At 29.1% G+C, this 16,664-nt stretch overlaps 1 long non-coding RNA gene across 2 annotated transcripts; it reads left to right on the top strand.

Annotated features, from left to right (window-relative positions):
• Nucleotides 1-10,819: 10,819 nt before the first annotated feature.
• Nucleotides 10,820-14,752, top strand: LOC128668216 (uncharacterized). Of its 2 annotated transcripts, none has more exons than XR_008403985.1 (4): nt 10,820-11,251; nt 11,537-11,765; nt 13,885-14,171; nt 14,252-14,752. It is a non-coding gene; the product is annotated as an uncharacterized LOC128668216 (long non-coding RNA). The 2 variants fall into 2 exon arrangements; XR_008403986.1 differs by having other exon boundaries at nt 14,249-14,752.
• Nucleotides 14,753-16,664: the final 1,912 nt, after the last annotated feature.

Genomic DNA, 16,664 nt, shown 5'->3' with positions numbered 1-16,664 from the left:
TCATTTTTCAACAAAAATGTATAAAAAAATTTTTTATAAGCAAAATTTTAATTTTATTACCTATTATATAAAATTAGAAATTAATAGACTGAAAAATAAAAAATAAAATAACTAACTTAAATCAAAAAGAATTTACTCGAGTCATGAATATCATTATGGAGAAAATAGTTATACATTACACACTAAGTAACGTAAGTAAGATATTTCAACCGACAGGTGTAATTGCTTATCCAAGCCAAAGACAAAGATAAATATGCGGATGAGAACGCTTTACCTTTCTGTACAATTTTTACTAAATATGCACCTAAAAGTTCTAATTTTTCCTCTGTTTGGAAAAAAAATGATACAAGCGCAAATGTCTTTCATTCATTTTTTTGTAAAAGAAAAGTTCGATATTTCTTCTCACTTTAATCACACGTATTATCGCACTCACAAAGGCTTAATTTTGTTTATATATACTATGTACTTAAAGTGGTGGTACAGAAAATATGTATAAAGTAATTCCAATAGGACGACCAGTGCTACCAGAATGTGCGATATTTTTACCCCCTTCTGAGGTGACATAGCATTGATTGTAATGGCAGGAGGGAGTAAAAATATTGCATGTTCTGGCAGCACTGAGGACGACCGTTCGCTTGGTGGGATTTACCTATCAGCCTGATAGATAAGCCAGTTGTTGTTTAGCACTCGTGGTGACATACAAAGTATTTGAAATCTTTACAACATGTATTATCAGTTGTGCAATATTTGTAATAAACCATTATTCAACAAGCACAATTTACGTATACGACTGTCGAAGATATTTAAATATAGTTCAATTAGTATTGTTGTCGGTTCAGCAATTGGTGCTGCAGTATTGCCAATTTTGGGTTTTAGATTTGCTGGAGTAATGGCTCGCTCATTGGCGGCAGCATTCCAAACAGCATACACAGTTGCCGGCTCATTATTTGCAATCTTACAATCATTGGGAGCAACTGGAAATGGAATTTTGTTGTTTGGAGCTATCGGTGGTATTGTTTTTGGATTCAATGGTTTGGTATTATCAGCCAAGTATTTTGATACAACTGATTGGTGCTATGGTCATAAAGATTAAAATCAAATTCTCCGAATGAGAAATTATACTTTGGGTTTTTACCCCTCTATCATAAGTTATTAACACTACACATCAAAAATAATTATTAAAAAATAAAAGATCATAAATACTAATAATTACATAAACATTTTCATTCAATGATGATTTATAATGTATGTATGATTTAATATAATTAAGTAATATTTTTTTCTCTGTAGACAATTATAACTATGATTTTTTTTTATTTTTATAGTTGATAGTGCCATCAACACCGACATTCTGCTATGCATACTCTCATATTACACTCTTGTATGCATAAACTTATGTGCATGTATAAGATTGCACTCCTTCGATACACTCCATACAGCAGTTACGCAGTTCTATTTTTGATGACAGCACTTTTTTTTATACTAATTATGAATTTAATAATGTTAAGGATATATGTATTTGTGCTATTACTTAATTTATACTATTTACTGCTTATACAAAAATACGAAGTTAATTATTAACAATTCAATAAAATAATTTTTTAAATTATTTAGTAATTGATAAAATTGTTTAACTTATAATTTTATATTAATTATATTTGGAAAAAATGCCTTTTGTGTACAATAAAAATTTTCAGTCCTTATTTACGACAAAACCTCATGTATGAACAAAATTGGTGTGTTTTACTTTATTCCTGTTTATTTGAATAATAAATGTAATTTTTTTTTTTTTTTTTTAAATAATTTGCACTCAGACTATTTATTGTTTCATAAAAATTATCCGTCTAAATGCATCATTTAGGTGCAGTTTGTTGGTATCTTTTATAAAGCAACTACAGTAATATATTTTTTATGTTGCTTCAATAAATATGTTTATAAATTCTGGCAATATCCCGGCCCACTTTACTGGGTGGCAATAGAATTTTTAATGCTGTTTTGACAGGCTCATTCAAATGATATTAACTTTCATCAATTTCGTTGAAAATTCGCTTGAAAGTAAGCTGGTAAATTTTAACACCACAGTCAGGCCCTCAATTTGCTTGAAAATATCAAAAATTTCAGATCTCTGTATAAAAATTAATTTTCTTATCCATTTTTTAGAAAAATTCGGTTTCCGACCCATTTAATTTTGTTCAAAAACGTCTTTTTATTTATGCAAATTAATTTTTTTATTTATTAAATTGATTATTATTATTATTTTAATTAGTTGATGTTTTCTATGGTCATAAGTCATAAATGGTAATAATTATTAAGTATACCGATAGGATTTGTATATCCCAAAAGAACAAATTTGTAGGCCCCTGTCTGAAAATATAAATTCTGTAACAGACACTCTAAAATGCATTTTATCTTATTATACGTTCCTGGTTTAAATTTCATCACTTTTTTTTTCATAATTATTTATAATATAAGAAAAATGACAATATTATATCATTAATTTCTTGTCATTCGAAAATTTTTGTCGAAATATTTTACTTAAGTGGGCTTAGAAAAAATTAGTAATACAAATAATCATTTATGTAAGATCACTGAATACTCAAATAGATTAAAAACCTCATTAGAATAGTATAATGACCAAAGAGATAGCAAGTTTATATTTACAAAATTCAGGTCAATTGTAGGTCTCAATGTTCGTTCGAGAAAAAATAGAGAAATGTTTTTTTTTTTTTCCAATTTTCAAGGCAATAACTTGTATTATTTGATTTATTTCGAATCTCAAATGATGAAAAAATCAATTTATTTAATACACAAAATTTTTGCATCAAAGTAAAACTTATTTCATTGATTGATAAAAGAAAAAATTCTTTTTAAATCTTTACTTCAAAGAACAAAAAAAAATTCTGGAAAACAGTTGACTCTGTCGGCTAACCCCAAACTTCCCGCTTCTTGCTTCTCGTAAACATATGGAAGTTATCAAAAAATTGAAGCGCACTTTGCTAGTTCATAGAGTAAAACATCGCAACTGTGCCTTTATTTTGTGTTTAGGCCTTTTATTTCGGAGAAAAACTCGGACAAAATTATCTGATAACCGTTCCTAAGTTATACTTGAATAAATCTCAAAAAGGTTTCAAGATAAAAGAATTTTTAAATTGATTCAGAAATAAGATTTGATTTACGGATTTTCGTCTTTACCTACATAGGGGAGACCGGGATGCGCGGCTCCTGGCGGCCGCTACGGTAGGCTTGCCATAAACAAAATTTTTCAAGTTCGGCCGGGTATGAAAGGAATAAGGAAAAAATTTTATTTAAAATTTTATTTATTAATAATTAATTCGCAATCAAAACATCGATAAAACATTTCAATTTTTCATTTTTTTTTTTCTTATTTACCTCTTCTTTTTATTTATTTATATTTCGTATTATTTTTATATTTATTAGATGACGCAACCGCTTGAAGTAGAGATTTATTATTTTTTATTTTATCATAAAATGTTACACAATCATCAGTATTATTTATTTTAATTTTGAGTAATTCCTCTAATACTGATACTTTCAACCGTCCTTTTTCTGGACCCCAGGGATTTTTCATTACCAAAAATTTTCTCTCGATGCTAACAGAGCTCCCAGAAATGCAAACAACAAATTCACCAACGTTTAAGATATTGCTTATTGATACATTAGTCTTTTGAGTAATTTTAGAAACTTTTTACCTCTTCTTTTCTGTTTCAAATGCAGTCCATTCGTCAGCGCTTTCAGATTTTTCATGACTTATTATATTATTTAATTTCATTTTTTCATCAAACAGTGCATCCCGATCACAATTATTTTCTTCTGCAACCGATGCAATTTTAGTATAACTTTTTTCTAAATTATTCTAATCAATTTCGTGTTTTAAATCTACATTGAAAAAAAAAATTATTTGAGACAACTAAGATTTATTTGAGCCAAAGATATCGTACATTGGGATATGTCCAAATAAATATGTAATTATGAGAAAGATATAATGTATTTGAGTAGTTTAATTGCGTGAAATAAGTGATTTATTTGTGGTAAAGAAATAAATCAATTGCTACAAATAAATAATGGCTACAAATATATGTACAGTATCGCCAAATTTTAGGTTATTTGTCACAAATTTAATATCTTTACCACAAATATACCACTTACTTACCACGCAAACAAATTATATATTTCTGTCAAATTATAAAATTATTTTAATCAACTGTCATATTTATTTGTCATTAATAAATGTTTGAAAAAAAGCCACAAACAAATTGATTTATTTGGGACAAATATTTCTTTTTTTCATTTTGAAAATTGCATTAAAACTGGTTATATCAGCTAAATAAAATTTTTTTAATAAATTTGAAGTCCGTGAGATTATAAAGTTAGGAAAATAGTATATTTGTGTTTAAAATCTTTTTTTTTTTTTTTTTTTTTCAATAAAAAAAAAAAATAAAAATTTTTTTCAAGTTTTTTTTTGGGGGGCCGTTGTGCCCCAGAAAGAAATTTTTTTTATTTTTTTTGAGTTTTGGTAAAATCTTAATAGATTGCTTAAGAAAGGGCCAAAATAGGTTGACCTATAGATTAACAGTCATAAAAGATAATTGCTGGCTTAAGGAGGCCGTCGTGCCCCGGTTTCTCCTAAGTACTTATAATTTTGATTCTTTTTCTTAGCTGGCCCTTTGTTACAATTTATCAGACTTAATTACTTTTTCAATAGTCATAATTAATTATATCTTCTACTTTCATGTTATACGCATATAATATCCTTCGGGATAATTTATAACACACGGAAATACACGGAAAGAAAATTCTAACAAAATTTACAATGTTAACATTGAATCGTGGTCTAGACTTTCATTGGCATCAATTTATAAATGTCTTATTTCAAAATTTACTATAGTCTTTGTTAAAATTACGATGTTAAATAGTAAAGATTACAATCTACATCGTAATTTTAACAAAGACTATAGTAAATTTTGAAATAAGACATTTAAAAATTGACGCCAACGAAAGTCTAGTCCACGATTACGATGTTTACATCATAAATTTTAGTAGAATTTTCTTTCCGTGCAGCTGTTTGGAAATCATTAAGATATTTATCTATTTGTCTAACACAATTTTTTTTTCTAAGCCGATACATTTGTTGAATCTGCAGAATGTTAATACAATACTTTGGGAAATCCCCATGTCATTTTCTTTCTTATTATTAATCTCTATTACAAAAAAACCCTCAAAAGTTTCACAAAAATATCATCTATTCCATACACTGTAAAAAATCATCGGCGTAAGTCCAAGCGGTGTAGGTGTTAAAATCAGCGGTGTTAAATTTTAACACCGAAAGCAGTCTTGTACCGGTGTTAAAACAAATTCTTCGGTGTTAAAATAACGCCGCCGCCGGTGTAGGTATTTTTTACCGGTGATAAAATATATTATTTTTACTTACTCGATCACTATACTTGTTAATAAATGATATTTGTTATTAATTTTCATAAAGAACTGATATTTTTTGTGTTTTATAATCTTTAAAGTTCATTCTCCAAGCAGACGCAGTTTACTCTGCTTTCACACTGGTTACCCCGTTTTAACACCGGTATTTTTAACACCGGTAAGTTACTCTTTCTACACCGGTGTAATTTCATTTTTATACTGAGCGGTGTTAAAATAAGTCCGTTTTTAACACCGCTCTTTTTACAGTATATTTATGCTTCACAGAGTGATTTTCCACTATTAAAAAATATGATTATGTATCACTACGAATTGGTCCCAATCAAGCTGAAATATAATTTCTATTATCTGCGTACGTGGAACACTCGACGATTTAAAACAGTTTTTTTTTTTCTTATAGTATTTTTATAAATAATACAAAAAACGTACGATTTATCTTTCCTTCCGGCTTTTCTTTACGAAGTTCTTAGACTCAATCAACAATAAGACCTTTTTCGAAGTACATCTTATAATATCATGTTATCCTGGCTCAAAAGGTAATCTAGGACCATCGCACTCACATATAGTAATACTGAGAATAGTGGAACTCTGTTACAGATAAATCTATAGTAAAATCTATACAAAAAAAATTACCTCTTCGGTTTTCATATTCTCTTATTAAAATGCTCGATTTTTGGCGATTAAAGTAGCAAAGGGTTAAATGAAAAGACTTTAATATTTTCAGAAGAGCAAAACATCAATCAAACTATAATATATTCCTTAATATTTATGAACATTTAAGCCAAAAATAAATATTTTCGGCCATTTCGTATCAAGAAAAAATAACAGACAAGAAGGTGACAAATAAAACTTTGAAAAATACTGAAGTGTTGATGCCGGCATGGACCCTTATAATGAGTGTTTATACCTGCTCAAAAAAGAATTATCCTATCATTATTAAGTCGCTTTACCTACTCTGGTTATTGACAATATTCATCTTCCGATATCCATTAAAGTTATTATTTTGTAATGATCTTTCGGATAAAAGGATTTAAGAATACAAGTATGCTCAGGCCATTCCGGAACAATACAGTTGTCATTACGGAAAAAGAAGGGCAGACTGGACAACAATTTATACCTAAATGATCAAAATATCCTTAAACGTTGTTACACTTGAACGTCATCAGAACTTATTCGACTCTCGTCTTGTGCAGTGTTCACATCTCAGAATTTACCATATAACCGCCTCAATAAGTTTATTTTCAAATTTTCGTTAACAAATTACAGTGACGAGCGCTGAAAACTTAAGACGATTTTTGAATCCGGCAATTTCATTAATAAATATCGATATTGTTATTTATTATATATAAAAATTGAGTTTAAAATTAACAATACTGTAAAAATTAGTAAAATTTTAACAATTCTAGTGCGTAGTACAAATTAATATAACTGTGATTAAATTTGTTTAAATTTTAGTTAATTCACTGAAATAATTTCTTTGATTTCATAAATTGGTATAACCATTTATCAAAAACATTGACAATAAAAATTAAAACGTGGTGATATCTACAAGTTCAGTGAAGTTTTAAACAAATTATAAGAAAATTAATGATGTCGAAGGTTTATAAACGAAGTGATTTCACTGCTGCAGTTCATGCTGGTGATACAAAGAAATTAAAAAATCTTTTGAGATCGTCAAAACTCTCTAGCATCCCTGGGCTTTCTCCAAGTAGACTAGTGACGCTCGCTCTTCGACACAGACAACAAAAAGTAGCAAAATTACTTTTAAAAAGAAAATTCGAAATAAAAAACCAAAGTAATCGTTCAGCGAATACACCTCTACACTACGCAGCGAAATTGGGAGACTTAAAATTGGTGAAACTTTTGATAAGAAACGGCATGGACACCAACGTCAGAGGAAAATTCGGCATAACTCCTTTGCATGTCACTGCAATTTATGACAAATATCAGATTATGGAATATTTAATCCAAAACGGTGCGATTCTTTCTCTAGAGGGCACAGAAGGTATTCTTAAAGGCTATACACCCTTGCACGTTGCCACCGAATTAAATTTTCATAAATGTGTACGTCTGCTCATCAAATACGACAATTCAACAGTAAATCCAAAAAACCAAGATGTCATTCATCCAATACATATTGCAGTGATGTTAAGACACTTTAAAGTAACTCAAATACTGCTGCCACACATCAACAACATCAACGTTACTTTTAAAGATGAATTTTTCCCGCGATTCTACGGTAATCCTGACCACTGTGAAAGATATTATGACAACTACACTTTGTTACTCTGTGCAATATCCTTTACATCATTTAAAATTACTAATTTATTAGTTAACCACGGCGCAAATGTTCAGATAAAAACTGCACTGGGAAAAACTGCTCTGATATTGGCCGCGGAAACGAGTAATCATGAAATAGTTAAACTATTGTTAACTCAGAGCAAAGTAGTAGAATCTATCAATGACTTTGACGACTTAGGACGCAATGCTTTGCATTCCATATTTTATAATTATGAAAGCCAGAGATGTTTGTATTCAAAAACCGAGTTTTATAGCGTGGCAATGAAATTGGAGATCATCAAAATGCTAATGGACGCGGGAATCGATATGAATGCTTCGATGCAACTCACTTACAACAATTTACCAATTACTCCATTGTCTTTGGCAGTTGAATACGGATTTATGGATATTGTTCGCTATTTGCTTTATTTTACTGATACTGATTTAAAGCAAATTAACCGCCTAATGTTAGAAAGTGCCCAGATGTTTGACAATTTAATTCACCCAGATATACTGCAGGACTTTGAATATGTTCAAGACTATAAGTCGGGATTCAAAGAAATAGGCTACGATTTGATTACTGCCGTCTTAAGGATCCACTTAATCGGTATGCCGGTTGATCAAGAAATTTTAAATTTGGTTATGACGGAACCAGTGCATGATATGGATATCAACAGAAGTCAGTATGCTGAGTTTCTTCAGATAATAAAAAAACCGATTGAAGAAATGGTTAATAAGATGGAGCAGGAGAAAGTTGTTCATGATTGTAAAATATCTTTGCTGCAATTGGTGACTTGTGATATGAAAAGTTTAGTTAAGTTTGCACGTGTTCAAGAAGTAAGGGATTTATTGATGAGAATTGAGAGCTACGAAGAAGAATATTTTTATTTTCATCAAATACTGAAGAGCCGCTTGGAATACGCGGTAAAAAAAAATAAACTAATCGAGCAAAGCTTAGATATAATTTGTAATTTATTTGAAAATAATTTAGGATATGATATTTGTGAGATGGTTGTAAATTTTTTAAATGATGATGACATGAATTACCTTGTTAGTTAGTTTTAATATTTGTATAATATTGTTGATGAATTTTATGTATATAATGTTAAATAAAAAAACTTAAAAATGATTTGTAAAATTTAATTAATTATACACATAATATATATTTAAGTCATTATTAATATCGAAAACTAATATTTTTATTAGGGTGTTTAAATTTTAGCCTAGTTTTGATTAATTATTTTTTTACTTTATTATCAGAAAAACCCAATTATTATAAATTGTAGTTATATAACTTTCTGTAATTTTAACCATAACAATAAATTTACCATAAAATTAAATTTTTTTCAATTATCGATGATGATGGACAATTACGCTAAGGTGATACTGAAAACGAATATATTTTTTTGTAAAAAAGTTTGAATCGAAATTATAACAAATTTAAAAAGTTGGTACCTGAAACATACGCTTCTGTAATAAGATGTCACAAAAATTTTGATGGTTTCTAATGCCAAAATATTTTTGATTTTATCCAGTAAATAAAAAAAATTTCTTGACATTTAAAGAGTTATTTTATTTCTTTTATTCAATACTAGAATTATTCACTCAAGATAACTAAAAAATAAAGCTGCCATACTTTCATTAACTGCCGAAATTTTAAAACAAAAGACACTAATTAAATAGTAAACAAAAAATAATCAATTCTGTCACTTAATATATTTTTTATAAATATTGCCCATAAATAAAAAAGTTACAAGTCCATGATTCAATCTAGTTTTGTCCTTGCAAATTTTCAGAACTAAAATTTTTTCAAGTTCAAGAATTAATCTAGTTTTATCTATTCGTAACGCAATTTTTTTTTAAAACAACAGATCAAAAGCAGCTTAAAATTTTTATAAATGGTCAATAACAGATTAACTAGTCTAAATAGAGTTTAATTATAGTCGTCCTGATGAAAGCTTGGGATTTTTTTCCTAACAATTCTTTCCCCCACCACCATCATAATAGAATGTGCGCATATGGAAAAGCCACCAAACCCAACATTTGAAGTGTGGGGAAAGAAACCGTGGTGGGAAAAAATCCCAAGCTTCCATCGGGATGACTATAGACTAGATCAAATTAAATTTTTCGGTCCGGATAGATCAAAAACCAATTAAAATTTTCAAATAAATTCAATAACAGACCAAATAATCCAAATACCATCGAGTTAGACTAAAATCAGATCAAATTTTTCGACCCGGGTAACATCTCGATGAGTTAAAAAATTTTAATCTTCATTTTTATCTATAATTTATAATATGCTAACACGAAAAGTTTAATTTAAATTTTTGAGCTGAAACTTTGTCTATTTGCTAAGGTCTCCCTGATAGCGAGATTTTCTGGTCACAAAGTTGCGATCAAATGCCAACTTTTGCCATCAACTTTTTGAGTCAGAAAGTTGGCGATCAGTTGCCAACTTATGAAAATGCCAATTTTTGCGGTCAACTTGGTGACAAGTTGCTCTAGTAGCCTAGGAAATCAGAGTTTCAGCTCGGAAATTGAAATGAAACTTTTGACATCTTGATGATATACAATATATATAAAAAATTGCAATTCAACTTTTTAGCTCTCATATACCTAAAATAACATGTCAATTTGACGTAAAATTAAAGCTGCTATTTTACATTAAGTTTATGTGTCATTTGTTTAATATCAATTTTTGAGTTAAATGTTGATTATCTAGAAAGTTATCTGATAGCCAAAGTTGGCAGCAAAAGTTTGTACTTCCATAAGTAGATGTCAACTTTCTGAGAAAAATGGTGGCAAAAGTTGTCAACAAGTTGTAGCAGTTGATTGTCGAGAACTATCGGGGAAAGTTGATGCCAACTTGTAGTCAACAGTTACAAAAGCTGAAAGTTGTCAACAACTTGTCGTCAAGTTGGTCGCAAACTGATCAGAAACTCTGGCTATCAGAAGCTGATCACTGAATATTCAAAATGGAAAATTTCTACTGTAGCATCCGTAGTTTCAGTTCTTTATAACTTAAAAAGTCAGATGCCGCTCTATACTTATTCTGACATTCCCTTCTGCTTAACATTCTTTTAGTGAAAGTAATTAAATAGCACCAGGTGTGTCTCCATCATCACCTTTTACAATTCCAGTGCTAGTATACATCCTCCAATATGTCATCAAAATCGAAAAAAGATATGGAAGAAGTAACGGATAAAATTTCCGACATGTCAGTCGAGGATCCAGGTAAAAAATTATCTCACAAAGAGAAGAAAAAATTAAAAAAACAGCAGGAATATGAGAAAAATTTGGAGATGATGACCAAAATCGGTGGTCAGGGTCACAGTGAACTAGATTCAAATTTCACCGTATCTCAAAGTGAAACACAAAACCGTGGCGCGCAATTATAAGAGCATGCTGTTGACATAAAAGTCGAAAACTTCAGTATTGCTGCTAAAGGAAAACAATTGTTCACTGATGCTACTCTATCGATAGCTCAGGGTAGACGTTATGGTCTCGTCGGTCCTAATGGGTATTTATTAAATTCACTAGCTCTATAATTTTTTTATTTACCTGAAGATCGGAACGTTTTTCGCGGAAAGAAATGAAAAGTAAAAAATCTACTCGGTATAGATTTCTGAAATGTTTCGCACGTCAGCCGAAAATTGCAGGCCGGTCCTAACTACCCCTTAAGTAACCGTAAGACTCAAATTACATAAATTATTTTCATTTTCGTTATGTGAAAAACGTTCTGATCTTCAGAGACATCATGTTTTCCAACTATTTCTATAAATATATTTTTATTTTAAATATCTAGACATGGAAAGACAACACTACTACGTCATATAGCAAATAGAGCATTCAATATACCACCAAATATCGATGTACTCTATTGTGAACAAGAAGTTGTCGCTGATGACACACCAGCTGTTCAAGTTGTACTTAATGCTGATATTAAATGCAAAGAATTACAAAATGAATGTCAGAAATTAGAGCTACAAGCTGAATCTAATAGCGACGAAGCCATCCAAGCACGATTACAAGAGGTGATTTATTTATTCATCTATATCTATTTCTCTTCGAATGTTCATCACGCAAAAAATACTGAATATTTTGACACGAAATTCACACCATAAACTTCTGTACTCTAAAACTATATTTTTTTCAAATTTCAATTAATAACCCAAGTAGCACACTTGCCTGTGTGACATCTATAGGATATCAATTCTTGGACTGTTTTTTGACATATCAATAAGGCACCAACATGTCATTATGAATCTTAATTTTAGAATTGCGGTAAAAATATAGGTCGTATAAAAAGAACATAAGAAACATTTTTTTTATAAAATTAAATTTCCTACAACTTTTGTTTTAAAACTTTTTTTATAAGATCAATATTTTCGTCTGAATATCAAACATATGAACCATTCAGTTTGAAACTAAGGCAAAAATCTTGTCTCCAGATATCATTTTTAGGCTATTTTTTGACACATAGATAAGGCACCAGCATGTTAATAAAATGATAAGAAATTCATGTCACCAAAAAAATATCTACTTAAAAGACTTGACAAGTGACGACAAAAAGTAAATTACAAATAGTGGTAAAATAAGTGATCGAAAGGATTTTTTAATTGACATGTCCTTGGAAAATTTTATCGATTATCGATCGTTCTTTTTTTTTTTAAATAAAACAAAAAAACATTATCTATAGGACATTCCACTTCTAACCCAAATAGCCAGTTGAACTTAACTAACAGTCAAATTGAATCAGATATTTCACGTTTACGTGGAATAAAAAATTGACTTCGATGCGGACTCTAGATGATCAACATTTTAACTCGAAATTAATGTGAAACTTTTGACATCTCGATGACCTATAGTATATATAAAAAATTTTAGTTCAACTTTTTAGCTCTTTTATACGTAAAATTACATATAAACTCGATGTAAAATTAAAGCTGATATTTTACATTAAATTTATATGTTATTTTACGTATAAAAGAGCTAAAAAGTTGAACTGAAATTTTTTATATATACTGTACAGTTTGGAGCATTAATGCCTGGTCTTTGGATCTGATCTAAAACATATTCTAATGTCTAATCATATATGATAGTAAAAATATACTCCAACCGAGTAATATTTTCTTGAATTAAGAATTTGTATACTTATTTTAAGAAATTATTCTTGGTTCGAGTAAATTTTTACTAAGATTAAACAAATATTTACTCGAGAGAATACAAACACGCAGATACTTGAATATAGTTTTTTTTTCAGTGTAGATGACAAATTATAAAAGGCTTTTAAAAATATCATAATGCAAACATGAAAAACGTTTCTTCATATGTTTACTTCTTTAACGTTAATTTTTTTTATAATTAAAATTTTAATGCCGTTTCGTTGTAATTAAAAAAAAAAAATCTCGTGAAAATTGCTGACTAAAAAAAAGAAAAAAAAAAGTAGCACCCAATTACTCGGGACTTGACTGAAGTATATGATAAATAATAATAACCTAATAATAAGTAATACATAGATAATAACTAGCTGCCATTTGGTATCATTAGGGTGCTCCGTTTGAAACGAACATTTTTTTTTCTTCACTCCCCATCAGAAATCTTGTTCTATACGTTAAAATAAAAATTTTGTCTAATTTTGAGCTCTTAATATTAATATTAACCACTGGAACAACGTCGTCGAAGTTTTTCCATGAAGAGAATTGTATGCTCTATAAAAAAAAGCCAGTATCTGCTTAGCTCTGAGTTCAACTCTATAGAGTTATTCATTGAAAAGGAAAAAAACTAAATTTACGTGCTTTTAGCATGGAAAAACTTCGACGACGTTGTTCCAGTGGTTAATATTAATATTAAGAGCTCAAAATTGGACAAAATTTTTATTTTAACGTATAGAACAAGATTTCTGATGGGAAGTGAAGAAAAAAAAATGTTTGTTTCATACGGAACACCTTATTGTATCATAGTATACTATAGTCACTCATATTATTCCTCAGACGCAAAGTATTTTTAATTTTTACAACATGATTTATTATCAGTTGTGCGATACTTGTAATAAACCACTGGTCAATGAAAATAATTTACGAATATCCCGCATACGTACATGTTTATATATTTCAACTGGTGTTACTGTTGGTGGTTTAATTGGTTCTACAGTATTGCCGTTCGTTGGTTTTGGATCTGCTGGAGTAACGGCTGGCTCAGTTGCAGCAGGATGGCAAACACCAACCATAGCCGCTGGATCATTATTTGCAAAATTACAATCTTTGGGTGCAACTGGTGCAGGAGATTTGCTTTTCGGGGTTTCTGGTAGTATTATTAATGGATTTGGCGCACGCTACTTTACTGCAACTGATTGGTGTTCTTGTCCTGAAAATAACAATTAACCACTACACACCAGAAAAAATTATTAAACATAAACTCATTTATTCAATCATGATTATGTATGTATAATTTAATGTAACTAATTAATATTATTTTTGACTATGGACATTATTAATTATTATTTTTTTTTTCTTAGCAGATGCTGATGTCAACACACCGATATTCTGTTCTTTATATTAATATCTCATATTACATTCTTGGTATTTAGTTTGGGATTTTAATTTTTTTTACTGCGCAATTAATTTACTAAACTAACTCATCTACTACACTATGCACACTTTTGAGTTATTTTATTATTTAACAGTACTATTTGCAGTGTGTTTGTCAATTATATTCAAATCATGAGCAACAATATCAAAATTATCAAAATCTTTGAGTTTAATTATGTATGGTGTCTTTTTAAAACCTCAATGCTACTAGAGTGCATTATAGAGTGAATAGTGTTGTGTCTGTTAAATTTATTATGATCATTAATTGGTCTTAGGTTAATTAATTATTATTATTATTTTAATTAGTTGATGTTTTCTATGATCATAAGTCATAAATGGTAATAATTATTAAGATTACCGATAGGATTTGCATATCCCAAAAGAACAAATTTGTAGGCCCCTGTCTGAAAATATAAATTCTGTAACAGACACTCCAAAATGCATTTTATCTTATTATGCGTTCCTGGTTTAAATTCCATCACTTTTTTTTTTATAATTATTTATAATATAAGAAAAATGACAATATTATATCATTAATTTCTTGTCATTCGAAAATTTTTGTCGAAATATTTTACTTAAGTGGGCTTAGAAAAAATTAGTGATACAAATAATCATTTATGTAAGATCACTGAATACTCAAATAGATTAAAAACCTCATTAGAATAGTATAATGACCAAAGAGATAGCAAGTTTATATTTACAAAATTCAGGTCAATTGTAGGTCTCAATGTTCGTTCGAGAAAAAATAGAGAAATGTTTTTTTTTTTTTTCCAATTTTCAAGGCAATAACTTGTATTATTTGATTTATTTCGAATCTCAAATGATGAAAAAATCAATTTATTTAATACACAAAATTTTTGCATCAAAGTAAAACTTATTTCATTGATTGATAAAAGAGAAAATTCTTTTTAAATCTTTACTTCAAAGAACAAAAAAAAATTCTGGAAAACAGTTGACTCTGTCGGCTAACCCCAAACTTCCCGCTTCTCGCTTCTCGTAAACAAATGGAAGTTATCAAAAAATTGAAGCGCACTTTGCTAGTTCATAGAGTAAAGCATCGCAACTGTGCCTTTATTTTGTGTTTAGGCCTTTTATTTCGGAGAAAAACTCGGACAAAATTATCTGATAACCGTTCCTAAGTTATACTTGAATAAATCTCAAAAAGGTTTCAAGATAAAAGAATTTTTAAATTGATTCAGAAATAAGATTTGATTTACGGATTTTCCTCTTTACCTACATAGGGGAGACTGGGATTCACGGCTCCTGGCGGCCGCTACGGTAGGCTTGCCATAAACAAAATTTTTCAAGTTCGGCCGGGTATGAAAGGAATAAGGAAAAAATTTTATTTAAAATTTTATTTATTAATAATTAATTCGCAATCAAAACATCGATAAAACATTTTAATTTGTCATTTTTTTTTCTTATTTACCTCTTCTTTTTATTTATTTATATTTCGTATTATTTTTATATTTATTAGATGACGCAACCGCTTGAAGTAGAGATTTATTATTTTTTATTTTATCATAAAATGTTACACAATCATCAGTATTATTTATTTTAATTTTGAGTAATTCCTCTAATACTGATACTTTCAACCGTCCTTTTTCTGGACCCCAGGCATTTTTCATTACCGAAAATTTTCTCTCGATGCTAACAGAGCTCCCAGAAATGCAAACAACAAATTCACCAACGTTTAAGATATTGCTTATTGATACATTAGTCTTTTGAGTAATTTTAGAAACTTTTTACCACTTCTTTTCTGTTTCTAATGCAGTCCATTCGTCAGCGCTTTCAGATTTTTCATGACTTATTATATTATTTAATTTCATTTTTTCATCAAACAGTGCATCCCGATCACAATTATTTTCTTCTGCAACCGATGCAATTTTAGTATAAATTTTTTCTAAATTATTCTAATCAATTTCGTGTTTTAAATCTACATTGAAAAAAAAAATTATTTGAGACAAAGATATCGTACATTGGGATATGTCCAAATAAATATGTAATTATGAGAAAGATATAATGTATTTGAGTAGTTTAATTGCGTGAAATAAGTGATTTATTTGTGGTAAAGAAATAAATCAATTGCTACAAATAAATAATGGCTACAAATATATGTACAGTATCGCCAAATTTTAGGTTATTTGTCACAAATTTAATATCTTTACCACAAATATACCAATTACTTACCACGCAAACAAATCATATATTTCTGTCAAATTATAAAATTATTTTAATCAACTGTCATATTTATTTGTCATTAATAAATGTTTAAAAAAAAGCCACAAACAAATTGATTTATTTGGGACAAATATTTCTTTTTTTCATTTTGAAAATTTCATT

The sequence above is a fragment of the Microplitis demolitor genome, chromosome 7 (genome assembly GCF_026212275.2).
Source record: "Microplitis demolitor isolate Queensland-Clemson2020A chromosome 7, iyMicDemo2.1a, whole genome shotgun sequence".
Lineage (NCBI taxonomy): Eukaryota > Metazoa > Arthropoda > Insecta > Hymenoptera > Braconidae > Microplitis > Microplitis demolitor.
Note: the sequence above shows the minus strand (reverse complement) of the source record. Positions and strands in the feature narration are given on the sequence as shown.